General features: G+C 44.7%; 1 protein-coding gene across 1 annotated transcript in view; it reads right to left on the minus strand.

The window, feature by feature from the left end:
• KIAA0040 (KIAA0040 ortholog) overlaps positions 1-24,911 on the minus strand; it is a 62,671-nt gene extending 37,760 nt beyond the window's left edge. Inside the window, exon 1 of the mRNA XM_063938719.1 lies at positions 24,766-24,911. The gene's annotated coding sequence lies outside the window, so the exon portion shown is untranslated. The remainder of the gene's footprint in view (positions 1-24,765) is intronic.
• Between the last annotated feature and the right edge of the window lie 2,902 nt (positions 24,912-27,813).

The following is a 27,813-nucleotide window of genomic DNA, read 5'->3' on the forward strand; positions in this document are numbered from 1 at the left end:
GTGCACAGTAGTCTCCATTATTCAAATTATGCCGCACAGTAGCACCGCTACACCAGGTAGAGACCCTTTTACAGCTTACGGCAGACAGATTCCTCTTTTTACACATTACAACAGACAGTGTCCCCTTTTTACACATTACGGCAGACAGCGTCCCCCTTTTTACACATAACGGCAGACAACGTGCCCTTTTTACACATAGCGGCAGACAGCATGCACTTTTTACACATAACGGCAGACAGCGTCCCCTTTTTACACATAACGGCAGACAGCGTGCCCTTGTTACACATAGCGGCAGACAGCGTGCCCTTGTTACACATAGCGGCAGACAGCATACACTTTTTACACATAACGGCAGACAGCGTCCCCTTTTTACACATTACGGCAGACAGTGTGCCCTTGTTACACATCATGGCAGACAGATTCCCCCTTTTTACACATTGCGGCAGGCAGATTCCACCTTTTTACACATTGCGGCAAGCAGATTCCCCCTTTTTACACATTGCGGCAGGCAGATTCCCCCTTTTTACACATTGCGGCAGGCAGATTCCCCCTTTTTACACATTGCGGCAGGCAGTCCCCCATTTTTACACATTGCGGCAGGCAGTCCCCCTTTTTGTACATGGAAAGAAAGAAAGAAAGAAAGAAAGAAAGAAAGAAAGAAAGAAAGAAAGAAAGAAGAATTATACTTACCCTCTCCGCTGGCTCAGGCTCCTCAGTGCAGCTTGACGATTCCCGGGCAGTAGAGAAGGAGGAGGAGGGAGGTGGAGGAGGGAGCCGCAGCAGCCCTGTGTTATTGGTGGAGGCGCTGCTGCTGCTGCCCCTCTGCTTCACTATAGGCTGTTCTCGGAAGACAGCCTATAGTGAAGCAGAGGGACAGCAGCAGCAGCAGCGCCTCAACCAGTAGTAAAGCGCTGCTGCGGCTCCCTCCTCCACCTCCCTCCTCCTCCTTCTCCCCCGTACCGCTGCGCTCCTCTCCTCTCTGTCCGGGCGGCTGTGTGCTGCGGGCAGCGGTTGCCCGCAGCACACAGCGGCATGTAATGAGTCAGTTTGACTCATCATTACATGCTTTGGGCCCCTGGACAGTGGCGGGCCCCAGTGCAACGCACTGGTTGCACTGGCGGTAGTTCCGCCTCTACCCCTTACCATAACTGTTCTTTTGTCCTTCTCTATTGACACCGCTCTGTTTTTCCTTATATTTTTTTGTTGAATGTTGGTGATGCTGTTTCCTGGCTTTCATTATGTGACTATGTATTACTACGGAACCTATCTGTCAATACATCGATATTACAGAACACTGTACAGTATGTACCACACTGCTGTATTTCCTTTACCCCTACCCCCTCCCATTTTTTATTATGTACCCCCATTTTTTCCTTCTCTGCCTACTATGACTGTTAAAATAAATAAAAATATATATATATTTTTTTTTTAAAGAGCACACCCTAAACCGATTAAAGAGCATGTAAAGGAAAGGCAAAGCTGTTTTCAGCAACATGCCCGCGGTGGATTCGCCACACCGGAACGCCCACTAAAATGAACAGTCCCTGCGTTGGAATATGTGCTGAGTACCTGTGCGCAGACAATCAGGAAGCATGCATGGTGTGACCCAGAAGCACGTGCAGCACTATAAGCATAGCCCACTACGCACTGCGTCCAACTCTCTATCAGGCCCTTAGTCTGCATACAAGTTACAGCACAAAGAAATGATGAGCCAGCTACTTGTAATAGCTAGATGCTGTAGCATCAGTACTCTTCTCTGAAATCCTTATTGAAAATATAATTTACTGGAATCAAACAGCAACATATCATGAAACATACTGTAGAAGAATATGGGTAACCATTGAAGCTTATGAGTGATCTGTGTTAAAACAAAAGGGATACACTTTGGATGCAATATGCACATATGTTACAGAACTGCATTAGATGGAAACTTGTAAGTGACTATCACTTAACCTGGAAGGTTTACAATGTACAAGACAGAATACAATGGGGCTGCTTTCTTGTGATCCTTATAAGCCGTTCACTTGAAAAGAGTCTTTATAATAGACACAGTCTCATGAATAATGCTTAGTATTTGCAGTAATACACATGGTTACATTAAAAAAAAAAACAATTCTTAATTTTACTAGGAATAATGTCAGGATTAATTAGCACTGTGAAGATAATAGCAAATTTGGAATATTAGGAAATTATTGAGGAGAAAAAGGACAATTACTTATTGATGCCGCTATGGATGACCCATGCTAATTATAGCAATAAGCAACAATAGGTAGTGCTAATAACTCTCTGGTCATTATAGTGTCTATATCAGTTTGGTTTCTGAGAAGCGGAGTGACAACTGGAGAAAAAGTCAGACTAATTACTAAACTGAGATTACAAACCGTTTGCCTTTAACAAATGGAAATGGAGTACACATGAAGTTGTACGTTTATATGGCAATCTTGGAATAATTCTAATACCCTGTCAGAATAATTATCATACACACACACACACACATCATTGGTGGATTGATAAATTAGGTTATCTGTAGTAGCACCCGCTGAGGTTGGAATAGACATGAAAGTAAGACTAAATTATGTATTAGGGGAGGATAAACCTGATCAATACTGACAAATAAATAATTCTAGTGCAGACAGTACATCCTTTTTCTTCGTTACAAAAAAAAGAAAATGCCCGCAAGGCTTACTTCCACAGCTTCAATGTAATTAACAGCAATAGCGGGCAAAGGAATTGGGCAATGAAATCTCCCTCTCTTCTTAATTGCTGTCTGTCAACCTACATAGTGTGGGGTGAAGTAATATTTCCTTGAAAATAGCTAATAAATCACAAGGAACTAGTTAACAAAGTCACTGCACTATTACCTCAAGTCCCGTTACTTTCTACCAACCATGTGCAGCCACTGCCCACCATCCTGCGCGCATGCCGTCATAAGTCCGAGCCCATTACGGTAGGTGGATGGGCCCGACAGCTCCAGTTCACTTCTGCACTGCTCTGAGTGTCCTAAGGACACTCAGAACAGCTGTACAGCCTACAGAGTGCATGGCCAGAATGTCTAAAGGACACGCCGGTCACCACTGCCACAGTGCAACTACCCTCCTAGCCAGGTACAGGGTCAGCAAGGGTGCTGCCCCTAGGGCACTCCGCCCTTTGCAATGTCTCTGTTTTTTGTCAGTCAACAAAATGGCTGCTTTCACTCTATGTAGACAACAGGAGCTTAAACACATAATCACCGACTATCTCATATAAGTATTTCTCCACTTTATCCTGCTCCATGCTTTGATAAACTCCTTCTTGAACAGTTCCAAGGCTGAAAAAGGAAAACTTAGCATTAGAGGTAGAGCTTTAATATTTCATGATGTTTGCAGAACGGAGACGTTGCCTAAAAATATCATGATTTCTAAATCAGTAATATCAGAAGGTGTTATAAATAAGAGGGCAAATAATCAGAATATATGGATATCTGTGCTAACAAGTTTGTCTAACCTGGAATCCCTGAGGCTGAATAGATTCTTCTTCACAGATGCATGGTTCTAGATCTTTGAGAAATGGTGACATAGTTGACATTTGTTTAATATTTTAACATGCAAAACTTAATATAGTTTTTGTCCTTGATAAAACTTATTAGTGATACATGTGCTGGCAAAATTGCCAGCGGGGGGGGGGGGGATCTTGAATTATTAGTAATGATGGGAATAAGTAAAAGCCAACAATTTACTGTAGCTGAATTTAGTACATTGAGACAACCGCGTTTAGATACTGTACAACATTGTACAGTACAGCACTGCGAGATAATCTGACCATTACAATACAGTAGCTATGGTGAGGTCATCACTGCAGACCGGCCAGAGAAATAAGCTTTTTCTGCTCTTCTGCCTTATTTGACTATCTTCCCATTTTTGTTCATTCCAGTGAAAAACGTGGCGCATTTGTGAACCTAATCTGCACTTAGCAATTTAGGTCCTGATCTGACAAACATCTCTCGCATTGCAAACCACTGGTAGATGTTACCATCTTTACCTTCTTGGCAAAGCCAACCTCCTCTGCCAAATGAGAGTGTATTTACACAAAATCAAGGTGCGTGAATGCATTTATTATGCTTTTTATAATTTTGTGAATGACCCTTATGGGCCAATACATGATCACTTATGGGACTGTTACACATGCAGAAACACTATTTTCCATTGGTTTTAAAAAATGGGCCCATTCATTATTAGATGCCCGCTGTGATCGCTCAGTATATCAACAATTTCTGATGGCTTTGGTTGCTTGAGCAATGGCAAGATCAAATCTGTCTGCCTCCTCTGGCTCTGCAATCCCAGCATCCAAGAACATAGGGGTAATTCAGAGTTGAAAAACTATGTGCACAGCAGGGGGGGGGGGGGGGGGGGGGCAGATATAACATGTTCAGAGAGAGTTAGATTTGGGTGGGGTGTGTTCACCCTGAAATCTAAGTTGCAGTGTAAAAATAAAGCAGCCAGTATTTACCCTGCACAGAAACAAAATAACCCACCCAAATCTAACTCTCTGCAAATGTTATATCTACCCCACCTGCAGTGCACATGGTTTTGCCCAACTGCTAACAAATTTGCTGCTGCGATCAACTCTGAATTGCCCCCTTAGTTCCCTTCATTTCATGGGACAAGCTATGTTATGGGACAACTTATGTTTCCCACGGTTTATGCAAGTGCTCTAACACATCTAATTTTTCTGACACAACTCATGACAAGTTGTATACTTAATTATTGGTGGCTTCCAATAATGATAAGCCCTGGGTCTTAATGGGTTTGTCTGCACACAGCAGACACCCATGAGTGGACTTCAGTTGTCTCTTCTGCTCCTTCCCTCTTATTCTCAGCCTCCACTCCTGTAAACCGACCTACTTGCACTGTGCACTGAAACAGATTGGGCATTTGCATCAGTGCTCTCAAAGCCAACACACCTCCTCTATACTCATATTATGGTATATTTTATCATCATGCCAGAACTGCTGTATGCACCCAGCCTGACTATCCAATATGACAGGGTGCCATGTCAATAGTTCATAATATATATATATATATATATATATATATATATATATATATATATATGTACTTTCCAGTAACAGAGCAACTTGCCCAAAAGTTGAGTAAAAAAAAAAAAACCGTAGACGGTGGCACAGAGAGAGCTCTATGCACAAGTTTATATAAGAATAATACATTGTGCTTACAGGGCTGGCTGGAGTTATTCCTGGCAGGGATGTGTGTGTGGGAGGTTTTGGAGGGAGAAGTCAGACTGCAGGGCAGAGGAATAGTACGTTGGCACTTTTCTGTGTAGCTCATGCAAAAATAGTCATTGTTACTGAAGGAATTAGGAATTGGCAGAGAGGACACCGCTCAGCTCAGCAGGAGTGAAATGTATGTGCTTGAGGAAGTTTATGAGCCAATGATATGTAACACTGAGCAAGGGAATGAGTGGAAGGAGTCACAAAATTGGGCAATTAGTGATTACATTAATCCGGAGAGAAAACACAAGTCTCTGTTTCCACAGTTACCACCTCTGCCTTTAGGCCAGGCCTGTAATGGCATGCTAGAGGTATGGTGCGTGCATACATTTACTTTCATTTCTATTGTTCTTACATAGTGAAATACAGTATATTAAACTTATACTAAAATCACCTGTTCTAAAATGCAGCAATCTGTGAGTCTTCATCTGTTGGAAAACTACAAGTCCAGAATACTTTACCAGACTGGAGCTGGGACTTGTAGTTCCACAACAGAGAACAGTTGCTGTCCCTGTTACATAACATTCAGAAGTTAGAGCTGTGATAATAGGTTTTGCTTGTTAATGGAGGATAATTTTTTCATGATCATGAATAATGAAACAAGGTATTTGAAGGTTTGGAGAAATGCCATGACTCCCTCTGTAACCTCACACTGCACTAGTGTGCTTCTCTTGGTATGTTCACACTGGAGTTCACTATGCAGTACTCTTCAAAGCACATTGCCATGGCCCCGCCCCTCTAAGATATTCTGCAATTCACAGCACTGCATCATCGATATGTGGGCCGTAGCTATGCAATTCTACTGCCCCCCCCCCCCCCCCACACACACACATATTGACCACCTGCATCTTACCTCCAGAAACTCCCGTACCATAGAAGAAAAAAGAAGATGGTTTCTATATTTGTTTCCTCTCCAGGTGGGTGGTGATCGGGGTAGGGTTGGGCTAGTAGTGTCTTCAGGCCTCAACCCTTCACAGGGAAACTGACATGATTGATGCATATTTGCACATGGGCGGAGCCAAAATAATGTGTTATTATCATAGAAACACTCCAGAAGGCCCCTGCGGAATTGCCTTTACTAATCTCTCCAGAGCCGGCCTTAGGCATAGGCAAACTAGGCAATTGCCTAGGGCATTTGGTATTCTTAGGGGCACCAGCAGCTTCTGCTAATTAAAATGATATGCGGCATGCCTATATTCTGTGTGTGACTGCGGCTGTATCTGCATACGAAATGCTACGTTGCAGTGTAGTCCTGGAAATCACTGTAATGTAGCATTTCATATGCAGATATAGCCGCAGTCACACACAGAATATAGGCATGCTGCATATCATTTTAATCAGCAGGAGCTGCATGTGCATCCTAGCCACAAAGTAATGCAGATAAGATGCATTTTTTCATAAACAAAAGGCGCCTGACATTAGCAGAGCTGCCAGCTGACTCACGCCAGGCATCTCCTGCATAACTAGCGGCGGTGCTAGGGGGCACCAGACAAAATCTTGCCTAGGGCATCATATTGGTTAGGGCTGGCTCTGAATCTCTCCATTCTGCCCACTTTACTAGTAATTGGGAGGGATGCGGAGGGGTGGCCAAAAAATCATGTGTCTCCTAGTGATGAGCGGGTTCGGTTTCTCGGAAACCGAACCCCCTTCGAACTTCACGCTTTTTACACGGGTCCGAGGCAGACTCGGATCTTCCCGCCTTGCTCGGCTAACCCGAGCGCGCCCGAACGTCATCATCCCGCTGTCGGATTCTCGCGAGGCTCGTATTCTATCGTGAGACTCGGATTCTATATAAGGAGCCGCGCGTCGCCGCCATTTTCACACGTGCATTGAGATTGATAGGGAGAGGACGTGGCTGGCGTCCTCTCCGTTTAGATAGAGAGTGAGACACTTGATTTACTGGAGCATTAGGAGTACTCAGAGAGTGCAGAGTTTTGCTGATATTTATACTAGTGACCACCAGTTTTATTTATTATTTAATATAATCCGTTCTCTGCCTGAAAAAAAACGATACACAGTCACATACCATATCTGTGCTCAGCCTCAGTGTGCTGCATGATAATATCATCTATGTATATTTGACTGTGCTGAGTAGTGCTCACTGCTCACACAGCTTAATTGTGGGGGAGACTGGGGAGCAGTTATAGCAGGAGTACATATTTAACAGTGCACACTTTTGCTGCCAGAGTGCCAGTGTGACTGACCAGCAGTGACCACCAGTATATTGTCTGCCTGAAAAAGTTAAACACTCGTGTGGTGTTTTTTTTTTTTATTCTATAAACGCATTCTGCTGACAGTGTCCAGCAGGTCCGTCATTCATTATATTTCTATCTTCTTCATACTAGTAGTTTAGGAGTCTGCAGTGCTGACAGTGTCAAGCAGGTCCGTCATTATACAATATATACCTGTCCTGCAGTAGTGATATATATATATTTTTTATATCATTATCATCCAGTCTATACTAGCAGACGCAGTACGGTAGTCCACGGCTGTAGCTACCTCTGTGTCGGCAGTCGCTCGTCATCCATAAGTATACTAGTATCCATCCATCTCCATTGTTTACCTGAGGTGCCTTTTAGTTGTGCCTATTAAAATATGGAGAACAAAAATGTTGAGGTTCCAAAAATAGGGAAAGATCAAGATCGACTTCCACCTCGTGCTGAAGCTGCTGCCACTAGTCATGGCCGAGACGATGAAATGCCATCAACGTCGTCTGCCAAGGCCGATGCCCAATGTCATAGTACAGAGCATGTAAAATCCAAAACACCAAATATCAGTAAAAAAGGGACTCAAAAATCTAAAATAAAATCGTCGTCGGAGAAGCGTAAACTTGCCAATATGCCATTTACCACACGGAGTGGCAAGGAACGGCTGAGGCCCTGGCCTATGTTCATGGCTAGTGGTTCAGCTTCACATGAGGATGGAAGCACTCAGCCTCTCGCTAGAAAAATGAAAAGACTTAAGCTGGCAAAAGCACAGCAAAGAACTGTGCGTTCTTCGAAATCACAAATCCACAAGGAGAGTCCAATTGTGTCGGTTGCGATGCCTGACCTTCCCAACACTGGACGTGAAGAGCATGCGCCTTCCACCATTTGCACGCCCCCTGCAAGTGCTGGAAGGAGCACCCGCAGTCCAGTTCCTGATAGTCAGATTGAAGATGTCAGTGTTGAAGTACACCAGGATGAGGAGGATATGGGTGTTGCTGGCGCTGGGGAGGAAATTGACCAGGAGGATTCTGATGGTGAGGTGGTTTGTTTAAGTCAGGCACCCGGGGAGACACCTGTTGTCCGTGGGAGGAATATGGCCATTGACATGCCTGGTGAAAATACCAAAAAAATCAGCTCTTCAGTGTGGAAGTATTTCAACAGAAATGCGGACAACATTTGTCAAGCCGTGTGTTGCCTTTGTCAAGCTGTAATAAGTAGGGGTAAGGACGTTAACCACCTCGGAACATCCTCCCTTATACGTCACCTGCAGCGCATTCATCATAAGTCAGTGACAAGTTCAAAAACTTTGGGCGACAGCGGAAGCAGTCCACTGACCAGTAAATCCCTTCCTCTTGTAACCAAGCTCACGCAAACCACCCCACCAACTCCCTCAGTGTCAATTTCCTCCTTCCCCAGGAATGCCAATAGTCCTGCAGGCCATGTCACTGGCAATTCTGACGAGTCCTCTCCTGCCTGGGATTCCTCCGATGCATCCTTGCATGTAACGCCTACTGCTGCTGGCGCTGCTGTTGTTGCTGCTGGGAGTCGATGGTCATCCCAGAGGGGAAGTCGTAAGACCACTTTTACTACTTCCACCAAGCAACTGACTGTCCAACAGTCCTTTGCGAGGAAGATGAAATATCACAGCAGTCATCCTGCTGCAAAGCGGATAACTGAGGCCTTGGCATCCTGGGCGGTGAGAAACGTGGTTCCGGTATCCATCATTACTGCAGAGCCAACTAGAAACTTGTTGGAGGTACTGTGTCCCCGGTACCAAATACCATCTAGGTTCCATTTCTCTAGGCAGGCGATACCGAAAATGTACACAGACCTCAGAAAAAGACTCACCAGTGTCCTAAAAAATGCAGTTGTACCCAATGTCCACTTAACCACGGACATGTGGACAAGTGGAGCAGGGCAGACTCAGGACTATATGACTGTGACAGCCCACTGGGTAGATGTATTGACTCCCGCCGCAAGAACAGCAGCAGCGGCACCAGTAGCAGCATCTCGCAAACGCCAACTCTTTCCTAGGCAGGCTACGCTTTGTATCACCGCTTTCCAGAATACGCACACAGCTGAAAACCTCTTACGGCAACTGAGGAAGATCATCGCAGAATGGCTTACCCCAATTGGACTCTCCTGTGGATTTGTGGCATCGGACAACGGCAGCAATATTGTGTGTGCATTAAATCTGGGCAAATTCCAGCACGTCCCATGTTTTGCACATACCTTGAATTTGGTGGTGCAGAATTATTTAAAAAACGAGAGGGGCGTGCAAGAGATGCTGTCGGTGGCCAGAAGAATTGCGGCACACTTTCGGCGTACAGGCACCACGTACAGAAGACTGGAGCACCACCAAAAACGCCTGAACCTGCCCTGCCATCATCTGAAGCAAGAAGTGGTAACGAGGTGGAATTCAACCCTCTATATGCTTCAGAGGTTGGAGGAGCAGCAAAAGGCCATTCAAGCCTATACAACTGAGCACGATATAGGAGGTGGAATGCACCTGTCTCAAGCGCAGTGGAGAATGATTTCAACGTTGTGCAAGGTTCTGCAACCTTTTGAACTTGCCACACGTGAAGTCAGTTCAGACACTGCCAGCCTGAGTCAGGTCATTCCCCTCATCAGGCTTTTGCAGAAGAAGCTGGAGACATTGAAGGAAGAGCTAACACAGAGCGATTCCGCTAGGCATGTGGGACTTGTGGATGGAGCCCTTAATTCGCTTAACAAGGATTCACGGGTGGTCAATCTGTTGAAATCAGAGCACTACATTTTGGCCACCGTGCTCGATCCTAGATTTAAAACCTACCTTGGATCTCTCTTTCCGGCAGACACAAGTCTGCTGGGGTTCAAAGAACTGCTGGTGAGAAAATTGTCAAGTCAAGCGGAACGCGACCTGTCAACATCTCCTCCTTCACATTCTCCCGCAACTGGGGGTACGAGGAAAAGGCTCAGAATTCCGAGCCCACCCGCTGGCGGTGATGCAGGGCAGTCTGGAGCGACTGCTGATGCTGACATCTGGTCCGGACTGAAGGACCTGACAACGATTACGGACATGTCGTCTACTGTCACTGCATATGATTCTCTCCCCATTGAAAGAATGGTGGAGGATTATATGAGTGACCGCATCCAAGTAGGCACGTCAGACAGTCCGTACTTATACTGGCAGGAAAAAGAGGCAATTTGGAGGCCCTTGCACAAACTGGCTTTATTCTACCTAAGTTGCCCTCCCACAAGTGTGTACTCCGAAAGAGTGTTTAGTGCCGCCGCTCACCTTGTCAGCAATCGGCGTACGAGGTTACATCCAGAAAATGTGGAGAAGATGATGTTCATTAAAATTAATTATAATCAATTCCTCCGTGGAGACATTCACCAGCAGCAATTGCCTCCACAAAGTACACAGGGAGCTGAGATGGTGGATTCCAGTGGGGACGAATTGATAATCTGTGAGGAGGGGGATGTACACGGTGATATATCGGAGGATGATGATGAGGTGGACATCTTGCCTCTGTAGAGCCAGTTTGTGCAAGGAGAGATTAATTGCTTCTTTTTTGGTGGGGGTCCAAACCAACCCGTCATTTCAGTCACAGTCGTGTGGCAGACCCTGTCACTGAAATGATGGGTTGGTTAAAGTGTGCATGTCCTGTTTATACAACATAAGGGTGGGTGGGAGGGCCCAAGGACATTTCCATCTTGCACCTCTTTTTTCTTTCATTTTTCTTTGCGTCATGTGCTGTTTGGGGAGTAGTTTTTGGAAGGGCCATCCTGCGTGACACTGCAGTGCCACTCCTAGATGGGCCAGGTGTTTGTGTCGGCCACTTGGGTCGCTTATCTTAGTCACACAGCTACCTCATTGCGCCTCTTTTTTTCTTTGCGTCATGTGCTGTTTGGGGGGTGTTTTTTGGAAGGGCCATCCTGCGTGACACTGCAGTGCCACTCCTAGATGGGCCAGGTGTTTGTGTCGGCCACTAGGGTCGCTTAGCTTACTCACACAGCTACCTCATTGCGCCTCTTTTTTTTCTTCTTTGCGTCATGTGCTGTTTGGGGGGTGTTTTTTGGAAGGGCCATCCTGCGTGACACTGCAGTGCCACTCCTAGATGGGCCAGGTGTTTGTGTCGGCCACTTGGGTCGCTGAGCTTAGTCATCCAGCGACCTCGGTGCAAATTTTAGGACTAAAAATAATATTGTGAGGTGTGAGGTGTTCAGAATAGACTGAAAATGAGTGGAAATTATGGTTATTGAGGTTAATAATACTTTGGGATCAAAATGACCCCCAAATTCTATGATTTAAGCTGTTTTTTAGGGTTTTTTGAAAAAAACACCCGAATCCAAAACACACCCGAATCCGACAAAAAAAATTCGGTGAGGTTTTGCCAAAACGCGTTCGAACCCAAAACACGGCCGCGGAACCGAACCCAAAAGCAAAACACAAAACCCGAAAAATTTCTGGTGCTCATCACTAGACTGTCTCCTGCAGGTTCTAGGAGAATAGGCAAGTATGAGGTATGAAGTAAGTATGGTGTATAGTGTATACACAGTGGAGGCAGTCATTTTGTCGGAGATGTATTAAAACACGGAGAGATGAAGTGAAGTTGCCCATAGTAACCAATAAGCATCTAACTAACATTTTCTAGACTGAGCTAGATAAATGATAGCTACAGTAGAAGCTGATTGGTCTCTAAAGACAACTTATCCATTATATCTCTCTGGAAGGTTTGATGCATGAAAATATGAGCATAGCACAAATTTAGAGGATGATCCAGTGAAGCTGTTCTACATACCTGAAGCCCCAATCCAGTCTGGCACATGCAAAGTAAAGTCCTGTTTGGGGGCCAATACATGAATTTAGAACATTTATATGACCGCTCTTAGATCCGTAAGTACAGCACAGAGAAACAATCTGACCATTACAATACAGTAGCTAAGGTGAGCTCAGCACTGTGGACCAGCAGAGAAACCAGCTTTTCTACTTCTCCTCTACCTCATTTGGCCTAATTTGTGAAACTAACACAACTCATGTTTCTGCCACAACTCGCAGCAAGTTGTATACTTACTTATTGTAGACTCCCAATAATGAATAAGCCCCTTAATGGGTTTGTGTGCACACAGCACGCACCCATGAGTGGTCATCATTGTCTCTTCTTCTCCTTTACCCTCATCCTCCTTTCCTTACCAACCTTCACTCACTCACTCACTCACTCACTCACTCACTCACTCACGGCACTGAAACAGATTGGACTTTTGCACCTGTGCTATTACAACCAACTCACCACTTCTGTTCTACTATAATATACGTTATACCACTAGCCCAGCCATGCTGCATGTACTCTCTGTACGGCAAATAATGGCTCCCAAAATGTATCCTCTCATTTTCTGTATCTTCTCAATAAACAGAAAAGGAAAGGGAAATTGTTAAAAGCTATTCAAAAATTGGTAACATAATATTAGTCCTCCTTCTCTAGACTGTACGCTTTCACCAGTAGTGCCGAGGGGGGAGTTTCGTGCCCCAATCCACCCCCCCCCCCCCCCCCGCCCCGCCGGCTGCGGCAGCCTCTCTCCCCAGCCCAGCACACACTGCTATGCGCTGGGTACCCTGAGGCTGCTTCAGCTGACAGGTAAGGGAGGACGCGGACTTGGGTAATTAGTACCTGCCACACCCCCTTGGCTCCACTAGTGTAAGCTTACAGTCTAGAGCAGTGGTTTCCAAACTCAGTCCTCAAGGACCCCCATCAGTTCAGGTTTTCCATGTCTCCAAACAAAATCACAAGTGACATAATTAGCTCCACCTGTGAATCTTTTAAAATTTGTCAATGAGTAATGAGTACACCTGTGCGGGTGTGGTATGGAAGGTAGATAGTAACTAGGTCGACAGTGTCTAGGTTGACCACTATTGGTCGACAGTAACTAGGTCGACAGGGTGTCTAGGTCGACAGGGTCTTTAAGTCGACATGGTCTGGGTCGATAGGTCAAAAAGTCGACATGAGGTTTAAAAAAAAATATTTGGTGTTGTTTTCTTCGTAGAGTGACCGGGAACCCCAATTAGTGCACTGTGTCCTCTCGCATGGCTTGCTTCGCTCGCCATGCTTTGGGCTTCAGATTATCGTTCCAATCGTAGTCCACGTGGATCGTTAAGTATGAAAAGGTTCAAAAAAAAGTGAAAAACTCATGTCGACCTTTTGACCTGTCGACCTAGAACATGTCGAACTAGAAACCTCGTCGACCTAGTTACTGTCGACCAATAGTGGTCGACCTAGATAGTGTCGACCTAGTTACTGTCGACCTAGAGATCGGATCCCACCTGTGCACCTGCTAAGTTACCTGGAAAACATGAACTGTCGGGGATCCTTGAGGACCAGGTTTGGGAACTATTGGTCTAAAGGAAAGGAGGTCCATTGTTATGTTACCAACTTCTGAATTGCTTTTAATAATCTCCCTTTCCTTTTCTGTTTATTGAGATACTGTAATAAAATAAATGAGAGGATACATTTTGGGAGCCATTTCTTGTGGTACAGAGAGTACTTGTGTGCCCTCATTTCCGGACATGCGCACTGCAAAAACACTCAATAGGTTTACCTTCAAATTAGCATTGCGCCCCTTATGTTTCATTTGTGCTCATGGAATTTATACTTATATATTTAGCAACTGCAATTCTACCTTTATGATTTACACGTGTAGTTGTACTTGTATGATTTACACGTATAGTTGTACTTGTATGATTTACACTTGTAGTTGTACTTGTATGATTTACACGTGTAGTTGTACTTGTTTGATTTACACTTGTAATTGTACTTGTATGATTTACACTTGTAATTGTACTTGTATCATGATTTCTTATTATGCTGCCTTTGTTTTTGGGTGATTTGTATGCTGATTGTCCTGCGTTGAGGAATTTGAAGTGCATTAAAAACAAACAAAGATGATGGTAAATCAAGCTTTTTGTTACATTTCAGCATTCTTACATAAGAGGCTATTGTCCCTGATATAAACATTTCAGAGATGCCTGAAGCTTTGATGTGAGTGCAGGGACAGGCAAGTAACGAGGACCCTTTATGTCGGGTTGTGAGCTTATATGGTTTGATCAAAATATGAATCAGTACTACATATTCCTATTCTGCTAAATACATGCTGGGCTACCAAAGTGTGGATAAGGTCTGACAACAACTGTCATTTTTTTTTTTTAGCATTCAAATAGGTGATTTATTTAGTAATACAGCCTTGGAAACGACAGTTATAACTGAGATTAATGCCATACTTCATCTCCATATAACATGACATGAGCGGAGCTCACCAGCAGAGTCATCATGCTTGGAAAATGTTTGCTACAACTTTCTATTTTGTCCTCCAATCGTTGCTTATTCACATGGCTGAGTGACAGTTGGACTGCAAAGATCATACTCAACACCATGAAGAATGAGGAAATCTATTACTCAGTGTGATAATATTACTTTAGGCAGTATTTCCAAATGCATGCAAGTACCATCCCTAAACATCAAATGTTCATGATTTACAGTAAGTATCCCTTCACGTCTCCTGTACGTTGAACAAGTTGTGACCTAAATAGTTTGTTGTACACCCAGAAAACATAACGTTTATCTACCTTATCCAGTGTACAAATATGACATTGACCCTCTCCCCACCGGCTGACTAGAAATGTGGCTATGCAAAATATGAAATGTGAATAGCTATATGAGCAATAAAACGTCATCATTAATAAAATCCTACTTTGTTCCTGTAATATGCCTGTCTTTGCAGTGTTACTGTGACCAAAAGATCAAAGCGCACACTTTAATCCCACAATGAGCTCAGCCTGTAGCCTCAGCACTTTGGCATTTACTCAATAGCCCTGATCCAAAGTAAGCCAATTAGTCAGCAAAGAGGTGCTGCAGCAGCTACACACAAGAAGTGTAACAAACTTCAAGTGCCAGTAAAAGAGCCTGGCAGGGGCAGCAATATTCTCTAACAACTGACACCATGTTGGTGCACGTTTGACAAAGTTTATGTGTGGGTTGTTTGACCAAAGGCTACTACAGGTAGCAGTCAGTGATGATTTCATCCTCATAATACAGAAAAAGCCCATAAAGACTGGTGGTTTGAAATGAAAGCGCAAACCCATTCCATCACTACAGTATAGAGCAAAGCAGATCTGTGTTATATTCAAAGGCTGCTGATTTTCTCTTCTGTTTCCTATGAACACTCTTATCTGCACAATTTCCTGTTTCCTGTTTATTATAAATGTTGTGTCACCTCCAGTTGTGTTGCATTTACAGTTAGCACATGAAAAGCAATATAACAGCGCTTAGAGGTCAAAAAAACAACAACCCAAAACAGAAATACACTAATGGGTGCTATAGGATATAATCAGTAAAAAAAACCATTGTACACGATAGAAGACCATCTAATGCAGGGATCGACAAATCCCAGGGGCCAGGTCAGCTTGGCCCCTAGATTTTGCTACCTGGCTACCAGATTATGCAGGGAAAGAGGAAGCAGATCTTCTTTAGCCTCAGTGGAGATTCGTGGGAAGTGTATATTGCAGCGGCCCTTTCAAGCGTTGGAGTGTATGTGTCGACTGTCCGTGCAAGCCTGTGCAGACTGTTGTGCCTGTCCTTCCCAGCCTCCGCTGTCTCCAAATTCCAGCTGCAAAGAGCTCTCCGATAAGAGGGTCCATATGTGACGGGGAATTGAGTCTTCAGAGGGGATAGTGATGTGGCCACAGGGCTGGGGGGATTGTTTGCCTGGGGGTGGCTTGCCTGGGGTTACCCACTTAGTTGTGTTGGCGTAGTTGACGGAGTTAGCCCATTAATGTGGCCATGGGAGGAAGGGGTTGTTGTTTTCCCGGGGGGTAGCTGCACAGCTGCAGATGGTTGGTTGGTTTGCTTGGGTGGTGGTGGGAAGTTGCCCAGCAACGGGGTGGTGGTGGGGGGGTGTTGGGTCACGGGATGGTCGTCTGGCTCCTACACTTTCATCACGGCTCCTACGTTTTAGAAAACATTGCCAAGCCCTGATCTAATGCCAGCATGAACTGTACATAAAAATATAGTAGTTATCGTTAAGGGTCTGATGCAATTTGTCATCAGGATATGCAGGAGAGAGCTGGTAAGAAATAGTGTAAAACAGAGATAGGGAACCTCCCAACTGCCCCCGCACACCACGGAACACTGTGTCCTACGGGTGGAACAGCCCCAAAAAACGGGACTGTCCCGCAAAAATGGGGACAGTTCGGAGGTATGCATAAAAGGGAGGGGCAGACAGACAGGGATGACACAGATGGGGTAGACATACTCAAACATCGGAGGCAAAACATATCAATAATCTGAGTCCGAGTCTATTGTGGCTAATGCAGAGTGTGTATAATATGGATGGTGGATATCACTTAGTAAACTTATTAGTGCCTCAATTCCTGTGTCGCAGAACACCTTCCTTAGTTGTAAAGTTTCCTGATCTTTTGGAGAAGCTTTCTATCTAAATTTCTAAAAAATACTGGATATTGCATTTTCAGCACTAAAGAAGAACAACACTATGCAAGCTTTACAGCTGAGCTAACCATTGTACTTTTGAACCCAGGACTTTGGTTGCAAATGACTTTGCTAACCCCCATCCGTATTATCCACAGTGTGCATTAGTTGCAGTAGACATCGGTTATTGATATAATTACATACTTTTGGCCTGAGTTGGGAGCAAAACAAAAAAAAGTAATTTTGCACCTGGACAAACCATGTTGTAGTGCAAGAAGTGTAAATACATTTATTTGCATGCAGGGTAAATACTGGCTGCTTTTGCAAATAGCCCACAAATGCTGGACAACTTTAATTTTAACCTGCAATTGAGATTTGAATTTGGACACACCCTTCCCAAATCTAAATCTCTCTGCCCATTTTATATCCAGTGCCAGAGCAGTTTTCTGTGACGCTCCGCCCCTGACCACTTGATATGACAATGCCCCGCTGAGAGGATAGGGCCGCTGGCACCAGGAAGTAGAGTTCTGCCCTGAGTGCCCTTAGATCGCTCTCGTTGGCTCTACAGGTTACATGGTGCATGACCCTGGTCAGCTGATGCACACTGAAAGCCAAAGGCAGTACAACGGGGCAGTGATGGTGTCTCCCCCAAAGCTCTGCACCCTGGGCAATGGCACCGCACGCACACCACTAGTTACGGCCCTGGTTATGTCTGCCCCACCTACAGTGCAACTCTTTTTTTTTACCAAGGTGCAAAGTTACAGTACCTGCTTTCCTGTGCTATGCTACCAAATCAGCCCCTTTGCTTCCAATGAACATAAAACTTTTATCTGCACACTTATGATTACCAGTTATCTCCTGCATATTCTGACAACAAATCAGTCTCTTAAAGTTAATTACTATATTTTTATGTATATTACATGCTGGCTTTAGATGGTCCTTTATCATGTACAAAACAATTTTTAACTATTCTAAAGATAGCATCCATAATTTATTTAATTGTTTTGTTGACCTCCCAGCGCTGCTATATTGATTGTTAATGCTTTTTATTTTAAGGGACTTTGCAGACTCCCATAACAGCAACTGGGGCTCATCAATCAATTATAGTCAGCGCCTGAGGTTCTCTTCTTCATTACAGTCAGTACATACTTTTATAATCATCATGCATCAACATACATATATTAACTAGAGATGAGCGGGTTCGGATTTACTCGGTTCTTTACGCCAGAATTATCGCCATTTCTTATTTTCTGGATTTTTCTTATTGGCTAACCAAACCCGTGACATCCGATAGCCAATAAGGACATTCGGGTAAATCCGATTAAATCCAAGTAAAACCGAACCCGCTCATCTCTAATATTAACATAACCTGCTGCACTGTACAGCAACAGATTTGGGAGTTTACAATCTAATTTGCCAACAGTATCAAATGCACAAACATAAACCAGGTCAAATTCTACCCAGACACCAATTAACTTTAGACTGTGGAAAACAGAGAACCTGGAGGAAAGTGGGAACCCATGTGAATGTTGTGGAATATACAAGATCTGGCCCTAATTCAAACTTGATCGCAAAATCTCTAATGGGCAAAACCATGTGCACTGCAAGGGGGCAGACAGGGCTGCTATCAGAAATTATGGGGCACGAGACTGGCAAAATAGTCAGGCCCCCGAAGCACGCCCCCCCCCCTTCCCCAAACACACATAAAAATAATAATAATAATAATAATAATAAAAAATTTATTATTTTTATATATATATATATATATATATATATATATATACACTGCTCAAAAAAATAAATGGAACACTAAAATAACACATCCTAGATTTGAATGAATGAAATATTCTTATTAAATACTTTGTTCTTTACATAGTTGAATGTGCTGACAACAAAATCACACAAAAATTATCAATGGAAATCAAATTTATTAACCCATGGAGGTCTGGATTTGGAGTCACACTCAAAATGAAAGTGGGAAAACACACTACTGGCTGATCCAACTTTGATGTAATGTCCTTAAAACAAGTCAAAATGAGGCTCAGTAGTGTGTGTGGCCTCCACGTGCCTGTATGACCTCCCTACAACGCCTGGGCATGCTCCTGATGAGGTGGCGGATGGTCTCCTGAGGGATCTCCTCCCAGACCTGGACTAAAGCATCCGCCAACTCCTGGACAGTCTGTGGTGCAACGTGGTGTTGGTGGATGGAGCGAGACATGATGTCCCAGATGTGCTCAATTGGATTCAGGTCTGGGGAATGGGCGGGCCAGTCCATAGCATCAATGCCTTCGTCTTGCAGGAACTGCTGACACACTCCAGCCACATGAGGTCTAGCATTGTCTTGCATTAGGAGGAACCCAGGGCCAACCGCACCAGCATATGGTCTCACAAGGGGTCTGAGGATCTCATCTCGGTACCTAATGGAAGTCAGGCTACCTCTGGCGAGCACATGGAGGGCTGTGCGGTCCCCCCAAAGAAATGCCACCCCACACCATTACTGACCCACTGCCAAACCGGTCATGCTGGAGGATGTTGCAGACTGCAGAACGTTCTCCTTGGCGTCTCCAGACTCTGTCACGTCTGTCACATGTGCTCAGTGAGAACCTGCTTTCATCTGTGAAGAGCACAGGGCACCAGTGGCGAATTTGCCAATCTTGGTGTTCTCTGGCAAATGCCAAACATCCTGCACGGTGTTGGGCTGTAAGCACAACCTCCACCTGTGGACGTCAGGCCTTCATGCCACCCTCATGGAGTCTGTTTCTGATTGTTTGAGTAGACACATGCACATTTGTGGCTTGCTGGAGGTCATTTTGTAGGGCTCTGGCAGTGTTCCTCCTGTTCCTCCTTGCACAAAGGCGGAGGTAGCGGTCCTGTTGCTGGGTTGTTGCCCTCCTACGGCCTCCTCCACGTCTCCTGATGTACTGGCCTGTCTCCTGGTAGCGCCTCCATGCTCTAGACACTATGCTGACAGACACAGCAAACCTTCTTGCCACAGCTCGCATTGATGTGCCATCCTGGATGAGCTGCACTACCTGAGCCACTTGTGTGGGTTGTAGACTCCGTCTTATGCTACCACTAGAGTGAAAGCACCACCAGCTTTCAAAAGTGACCAAAACATCAGCCAGAAAGCATAGGAGCTGAGAAGTGGTCTGTGGTCACCACCTGCAGAACAACTCCTTTATTGGGGGTGTCTTGCTAATTGCCTATAATTTCCACCTGTTGTCTGTTCCATTTGCACAACAGCATGTGAAATTGCTTCCTAAGTGGACAGTTTGATTTCACAGAAGTGTGATTGACTTGGAGTTACATTGTGTTGTATAAGTGTTCCCTTTATTTTTTTTGAGCAGTATATATATATATATATATATATATATACATAAAATTTCTTCTTCTTTTTTTAGGAAAAAAAACAAACAAGTCTCCAGACTTTTGCCCCAGCACCATATTATGCCCAACACAGTAATTCCCCACACAGTACTGCCCCAGTACCTGCACACTGGGGAGCTGCTTGTTGTCAGGGGTTCTGCTTGTCCTCCCTCCCTCCCCCTTCCCTGGAGCCACAGCAGACTGTTCAGCAGCCTGCTTTAAGTAAATCTATTGAAAATGGCCCTTCCAAAATGGCCACCACCTCGAAGGAAATAGTTTTTAAAGATACTAGAGCCTCCTCTAGTATTTTTAATAACTGTCTCCTCAGAAGCGGCGGCCATCTTGAGAGGGAAATTTTCAATAGCCTGCAGGAGTCGGGCATACAACGGGCGACACTGGCAGCAGCAGGAGGACAGACGGCGGACAGAGGACGGATGGCGGCGTGCGGGCAGCGGCATGAGCAGCTCGGGCCCTCCCCTCACTGTTAGAGAGGCCGGCCCAGGACAGCTGTGCCCGCAGCACCCCCCTGATGGCGGGCCTGGGGGCAGATATAACATGTGCAGAGAGAGTTAGATTTGGGTGTGGTGTGTTCAAACTGAAATCTAAATTGCAGTGTAAAAATAAAGCGGCCAGTATTTACCCTGCACAGAAACAATATAACCCACCCAAATCTAATCTCTTTGCACATGTTATATTTGCACCACCTGCAGTGCACATGATTTTGCCCATTAGAGAACGATTTTGCTTTTGCGATCAACCCTGAATTAGGCCCTATATGCAAAGTAGCATTGCTCACTATTGTGCTACCGTGACATCACTTATGCACTGCCTATTCTGTAAGATGCTGCTTTTTGCAATTTGCACAACTGAGGTGCTCAGGGATTCTTGTATACTTGCAGATTCATCAATGCGCCCATACCGGCTAGGATAGCCTATTATTAACCTACACTATTTTGTAATTTAATATAAATCAAAATTAATACAAATAGCAACAAAACATGTCAAGACAATTGAAATCATTTTGAATGAATGCTATATAAGGTAGACATGTTAGTACTCAAATTCCAAGCACTGAGAATACTCCTGGATGAATGTGAGTAGGTGTGCGCGCTCTTTGTTTAAGCGCAAATCTGGTACTATATCACTACTGGGCATTTACTACATAATGTTGCCGATACGGAATTGGCAGCAAATTGGGCGTACAGTGCTCCTAACAAGCGGACACAGAAGGAATGCATATAACCGCCACATTTGCATATGTAGCCTACGTGGCCGGATTTATATGGGGCCTGTTCGGTACTTTACGCATGTGCATAGTCGATAGCTGCTCACCTGCAGACTGTCAGTGATTGACAGTCTGCTGCCAGGTGGGTGCGGAGAGGGGATGTGATGACCTCCATTCCCCTCTGCCGTTTGGGGGAGCGCCGAGGCCAGGATATTTTTCAGAAGAAGTAAACTTCCTGGCCTCTTTGTACCAACTTCAGCGGTCAGCTTGCGCAACACCATGAGTCACAAAGCCGGACGATGGTGTCGCAGGTGATCCAATGCTGCGTCGCAGCACTGATCACTAATACATAACCATACTAGTGCATCGCTGCTGCTTCCAAGAAAGCAGCAGCTATGCCTCCTCCAACTACATCTGAATCAGGCCCATAATTTGGTCGGTTACCTACAAGTCATCATTAGCAGCATGCATTTTCTCCTGTCCTATACTAAGGGGTCTATTCATGAAGTAGTGAAAAGAATGGAGAAGTGAGCCAGTGGAGAAGTTGCTCATGGCAACCAATCAGCATTGAAGTAACATTTATAATTTGCATACTATACAACTGTACGAAGCAGCTGATTGGTTGCCAAGGGCAACTTCTCCACAGGCTCACTTCTCCACTCTTCACTGCTTCATGAATAGACCCTTCTTCACAGGCTCACTTCTCCACTCTTTTCACTGCTTCATGAATAGACCCCTATGTGCTAACATTAGCATCAAAAGGAGTATTTTCACTTACGCCACGGTCTGCAAGAGACCTATATGTGTGAATACGCCCTCACTGAACATTGCATACATGAGAACACCCCATCCCACCTCAATTCTGTCTGTTTGATCGCAAATATAGATGCAGTTGCCTATAACTCTGCCTGGCCTGTATTTGTGCGTGCAGGGGCGTAGCCAGAACTTTGTGGGCCCCATAGCAACATTTTGAAGGGGCCCACTGCCCAATGCTCCTAGAGAGACACTTCTCTGCAGCAGTTGTTAATTTTAAGCCCTATAATACTAACCTAGTACATTTTCTGAACCATAGTAGAGCCTTATTTAATGTTATGCCCCATAGTTGTGCCCTAGTTTCTTTTATATATCGCAGTAGTGCTTATGTTCACCCTATATCACATTTCAGAGCTGCCAGTACACATTATGCCACACAGTATCCCCAATTCACATTATGATATATAGTGCTCCCCGTTCATATTGTGCCTCAAAAGAGTGTCCCGGTTCATATTATATAACATTAAAATGCCCTAAAGTTCACTTTATACCGCACTATTATGAGCAGGTCCGGGGCATACCTAGATATATTGCAGGCCCCAAGGAAAAAGTTTGAAAGGAGCCTTACGTACCACCCAAAGGCGAAAAATTTATATAACACATGTAACTTTGACAGGGAAGTTGGGCCCCTCTTAGCTCTGGGCCCCATAGCAGCTGCACTGCCTGCACCTATGGTAGCTATGCCCTTGTGTGCGTGGCCATATTCCTGGCAGGTGCAGTGTAAATTCACACAGGTTATGTCTGTTACGCGCACCTTCTGTTCTGTATATCTGTGCAATGAAGGGTACGGTTTTTAGTGAGTTCTATATACACAGGGAGCCTTGTACTATAGCAGACAATAATTATTCACTGTCTAAGCAGGACACGCTGGTCTTTACATTAATCTTTAGTTTTCTACTCCTCCCAACGCTCAGAAGGCCACTTAAGAGTTAACTTAACACTAGGCACAAGCAACTAGTTTTATTTTCGGCTCACGCGCTCAGATTGTCCATATTTGGGACTAATGGAATTTTGAAGTTTAATGAGTGGGGGCGTTAAAGTTTTTCCTCTAAATTGTTATCACAGGGCCGTGCAAAAACCCAAGGGACAGCAAGTTCAATGCCTCCAGTGTCTGTTGTACAAGAGAGGGGAAACAGGAGTTGTTTATCATGCAAGATGTTAGTGAAACAAGCTCAGACGCCTGCTTTTCCTTCACATACCCAGGCATTGTATACAAGGAGGCGTACGGATTAGACCATACTGAGAGCGAACCTATCACGGATGCCAGGAAAAAAACATCTCAACAAGAGGGATCCTCCGCCTCCTCCGTCTTATCCATGGGAATTTCTGCTCTCATGTATACACAGCACAATGTCACCGTGTAATATGTAAATATTAACCCTGCAGCTTGATTTGCTACAGTGGCTGCTGCACATTAATGTCACTGGAATAGTGGACAATGCTACAAAAGGTGATGCAATATTAAAGACCGGCTTTAGTCTATCACAAATAAAACCATTATAGTTAGTTATTTTTCCCTGTAGTTCTGAAGAACATAATTATTATTATTTTAGGAAACTTGGGGAGTTCCCGTTACTGTTTACTGCATCAGAACCACATTAGGGGAAATGACTGATGCAGAAGTTGTTTTATTGTTATTACGTTTTAGGCACCGATTAGCCGAAGTGAAACAGGTTCACCGACAACCACCTCTAACTAATATGTAGTCTGTATTGCGATGTACCAATGACTGCAGCAAACTCAGATAAATTGTGACCCAGCAAGTCTTGTTTTTATTTGGCAGGGCATGCTGGGGCTTATAGTTCCACAGCAGATGCGGCACCACTGGTGGCTGTAGGCGAAAGACACAGTTGTGCATAACATTATAAATAACGCTCTATCACTAGTATTAGCAAATAAAAAAAAAGTATACACGTCCACACACTATGATAGTGCCCAATTAACAAAAATGTTTAATAAAGAAAATAAACCTTAAGCCTTTCCGCAATGTTATCCCACTTTTTTTACCATTAACAGGCTGACCACCTGTCTTTTGCATACACAGAGCAGTAACCACCATACTGTACACATGGATCGGTAGATTGATAGAAGACAGGTTGGGAATGATGAGAATTGCTGCTCAGGGACAGCGAGAGTTATGACATAGTAGTGGGGCAGATGTATTAACCTGGAGAAGGGGTAAAGAAGTGATAAAGCAGTGATACGTGGAAGGTTATAACGCACCAGCCAATCATTACGGATTTTAAAAATGACAGGAGTTGATTGGCTTTTGCGTTATCACCTTCCATTTATCACTGCTTTATCACTTTTTTATCCCTTCTCCAGGCTTAATACATCTGCCCCAATGATTACTGCACGAGACCTACAACAGATGTTAGTGCTGTTGTACCTCTCCCCTGTATTTAGTTCTGTAGAATAAGAGCTCGCGCTTACCTTGCCGGTGAAGATTAGATCCACACACTGCAGCTTTTGCAAAGTTAACTTTTCTTTCCCTGTAGCTCCAACCTTATAGATAAGTCAAGGAAATAGTAAGAGACTGTTTTTTTTTTCTCTGAGGCTGTCAGTTTTCTCATAGGTCTGCTCGCCTCCCCTCCCTTGCCTCTCCCCTGTACATTTCCTCCCTATATCCCCTCCCCTTGCTCACTGGTACCTGGAGGTTTATGTGAGTCACACTGCCCCGTCTGTAACTTCATTCAGCTGCCTGAGTTGTGTATTCCGCAAGCTTGTGCATGCCATTACATATCTGGTGATGGCTGCCAGCCAGGGTGTTTAAACTGATGTAACTAGGCTGAATTTACAGGGTTGGCTGGCGGAAGCCACATGGGATGTATCTACTGAGGTTTTCTAGTGGCATAGCAGCCATGCTTTGGGCTACAGAGATGATGGATGGGTAAAATTAGATTTACAGTATAGTGAAGCAAGATTTTGTTCTGAGCAACTTCACCACAATACACAGAATGTTTCCGTTATCAGGTCCCTACTTACAAGTGACAGTATTTACAATGTCCTGTACAGGCCTTAAAATCTTAGAAATGCTGGGTGGCTTTGTTTTTACACTGGAATTAAGAATTAAGCTAGGTAGGAGTGGGAGACCCCATTCGCAATTCTAAGTGCAAAGTGCAGCATGGCTTTACCAGGGTAATAATGTTTCTCCTTTTTGTTGAAAGTGGAGTGCGCTACTGCACAGAATCCATGTTGCTGCGCCTCCAGGGAAGCTTCGATCCCTGTACCAAGATGGCCACTGAAGCTACTACTGAGCATGTGCGGAGCCATCTTGGGACTGTCTTAGAGTGCCACAGTGGGAGACAGCAGTCTTCCGTTTAGCTCCACTGAGACCTGTGAATGATACCCTCGCACCAACTCTGGCATCTTTCTCCCATGCATCTGGAGAGGAAGTCATGGCCCTCATTCGTTCCTGTCCCCTCACCACCTCCCCACTTGACCCTATCCCCTCCCGCCTTCTCCGCTACCTCTCTCCTTCTGCTTGTTCCCATATTTCCCACCTTCTCAATCTCTCCCTCTCATCCGGCACTGTCCCGTCTGCCTTCAAGCATGCACTCATCTCTCCTATTCTTAAAAAGCCTACCCTTGATCCAAACACTCTCTCCAACTACCGACCCATCTCTCTCCTCCCTTTTGCCTCCAAACTCCTTGAGCGTATTGTCTACAACCGCCTTACTTCCTTTCTTTCCTCACACTCACTGCTTGACCCATTCCAGTCTGGCTTCCGTCCTCTCCACTCCACTGAAACTACCCTTACAAAAGTATGCAATGACCTCCATGCTGCTAAATCTAAGGGACACTACTCTCTACTTATTCTGCTTGATCTCTCTGCTGCATTTGACACTGTGGACCATCCTCTCCTACTGCAAATCCTTCACTCCATTGGTCTTCGTGACACTGCCCTCTCTTGGTTATCTTCCTACCTTTCTGACCGTTCATTCTGTCTCCTCTCATGACTCCACCTCCCCCTCACTTCCACTAACTGTAAGGTAAGCTCATTAGTTCTTTTGGCTTCCAATATCATCTCTATGCTGATGACACCCAAATCTATCTTTTCTCTCCAGACCTCTCCCCTGCTCTCCTCACTCGTATCTCCAACTGTCTCTCTGCTACCTCTTCCTGGATGTCACAGCGCTTTCTTAAACTTAACATGTCTAAGACCGAGCTGATCATCTTCCCTCCCTCCCACATAACCTCAGCTCCTACAATCTCATTATCTGTTGATGGCACTACTATCTCCTCTAGACCCCACGTGCGCTGTCTTGGAGTAATCCTTGACTCCTCCCTCTCCTTCAAACCACACATTCAGCACCTCTCACAAACCTGCCGTTTTCACCTAAAAAATATTTCCAGGATCAGACCCTTTCTGACCCAGGATGCTACTAAGACTCTTATCCACTCACTGGTCATCTCCAGACTGGACTACTGTAATCTCCTCCTGACTGGCATTCCTGAGAAATACATCTCTCCACTCCAATCTATCCTCAGTGCTGCTGCCCGGCTCATTTTCCTCACCAAACACACTATGTCCACCTCTCCTCTCTTACTAGACCTTCATTGGCTCCCCTTCCCTTTCAGAATCCATTTTAAGCTTCTCACACTCGCTTACAAAGCCCTCACCCACTCCTCTCCCATCTACATCTCTGACCTTATCTCCCTTTACACTCCCACCCGTCCTCTTCGCTCTGCTAATGCACGGCGACTCTCCTGACTACGGATTACTCCTCCCACTACTACCTCCAAGATTTTTCACGTGCTGCACCACTTCTCTGGAATTTCCTACCTCTCCCCCTCAGACTCTCCACCTCTCTACAAAACTTCAAATGGGCTCTCAAGATCCACTTCTTTACCAAACCCAGCCAAATCTCATCCTAACCCTCTGTTCCATGCTCTCTATGTACCCCATCTGTGTCACCCCTGTCTGTCTACCCCTTCCCTTTAGAATGTAAGCTCTCACGAGCAGGGCCCTCTTCCCTCATGTTAAGCACATTTTTCTTACTTTAATAATCTTCAACTGTACCACATCCAGCAGTCTTCTGCCACCTGATACTAATTCCAGTTTCATCTGCTGATGTAACTATGTTTATTTACCCTGTACTTGTCCTATACTGTCATCAACTGTAAGTTGCTGTTTTCCTGTTTGATTATATGTTTATGTACTCTGTAATTGGGCGCTGAGGAACCCTTGTGGTGCCATATAAATAAAGGATAATAATAATAATAATAATAATAATAACCTTCTGTTTTAGACGATGTTCCAGAATCCTAAAGCACTACCAGGTACCCAGATACACTCACTGGCTGGTGAGCTGTATGACACTCTGCTCAAGCTTTGCTCCATCTACCAGTGCGTATAACAGTGAGTACAACTGTACCTCTTCAATGAAACTACTCCACCGGCTAAGAACCTGGGTTGTTCGTAGTTGTAAGGCATTTGCTGGCTTATACAGAAACTTTGATACATCCTCAAGCCTGTAC

Source organism: Pseudophryne corroboree, chromosome 9, assembly GCF_028390025.1.
Source record: "Pseudophryne corroboree isolate aPseCor3 chromosome 9, aPseCor3.hap2, whole genome shotgun sequence".
NCBI classification, from domain to species: domain Eukaryota; kingdom Metazoa; phylum Chordata; class Amphibia; order Anura; family Myobatrachidae; genus Pseudophryne; species Pseudophryne corroboree.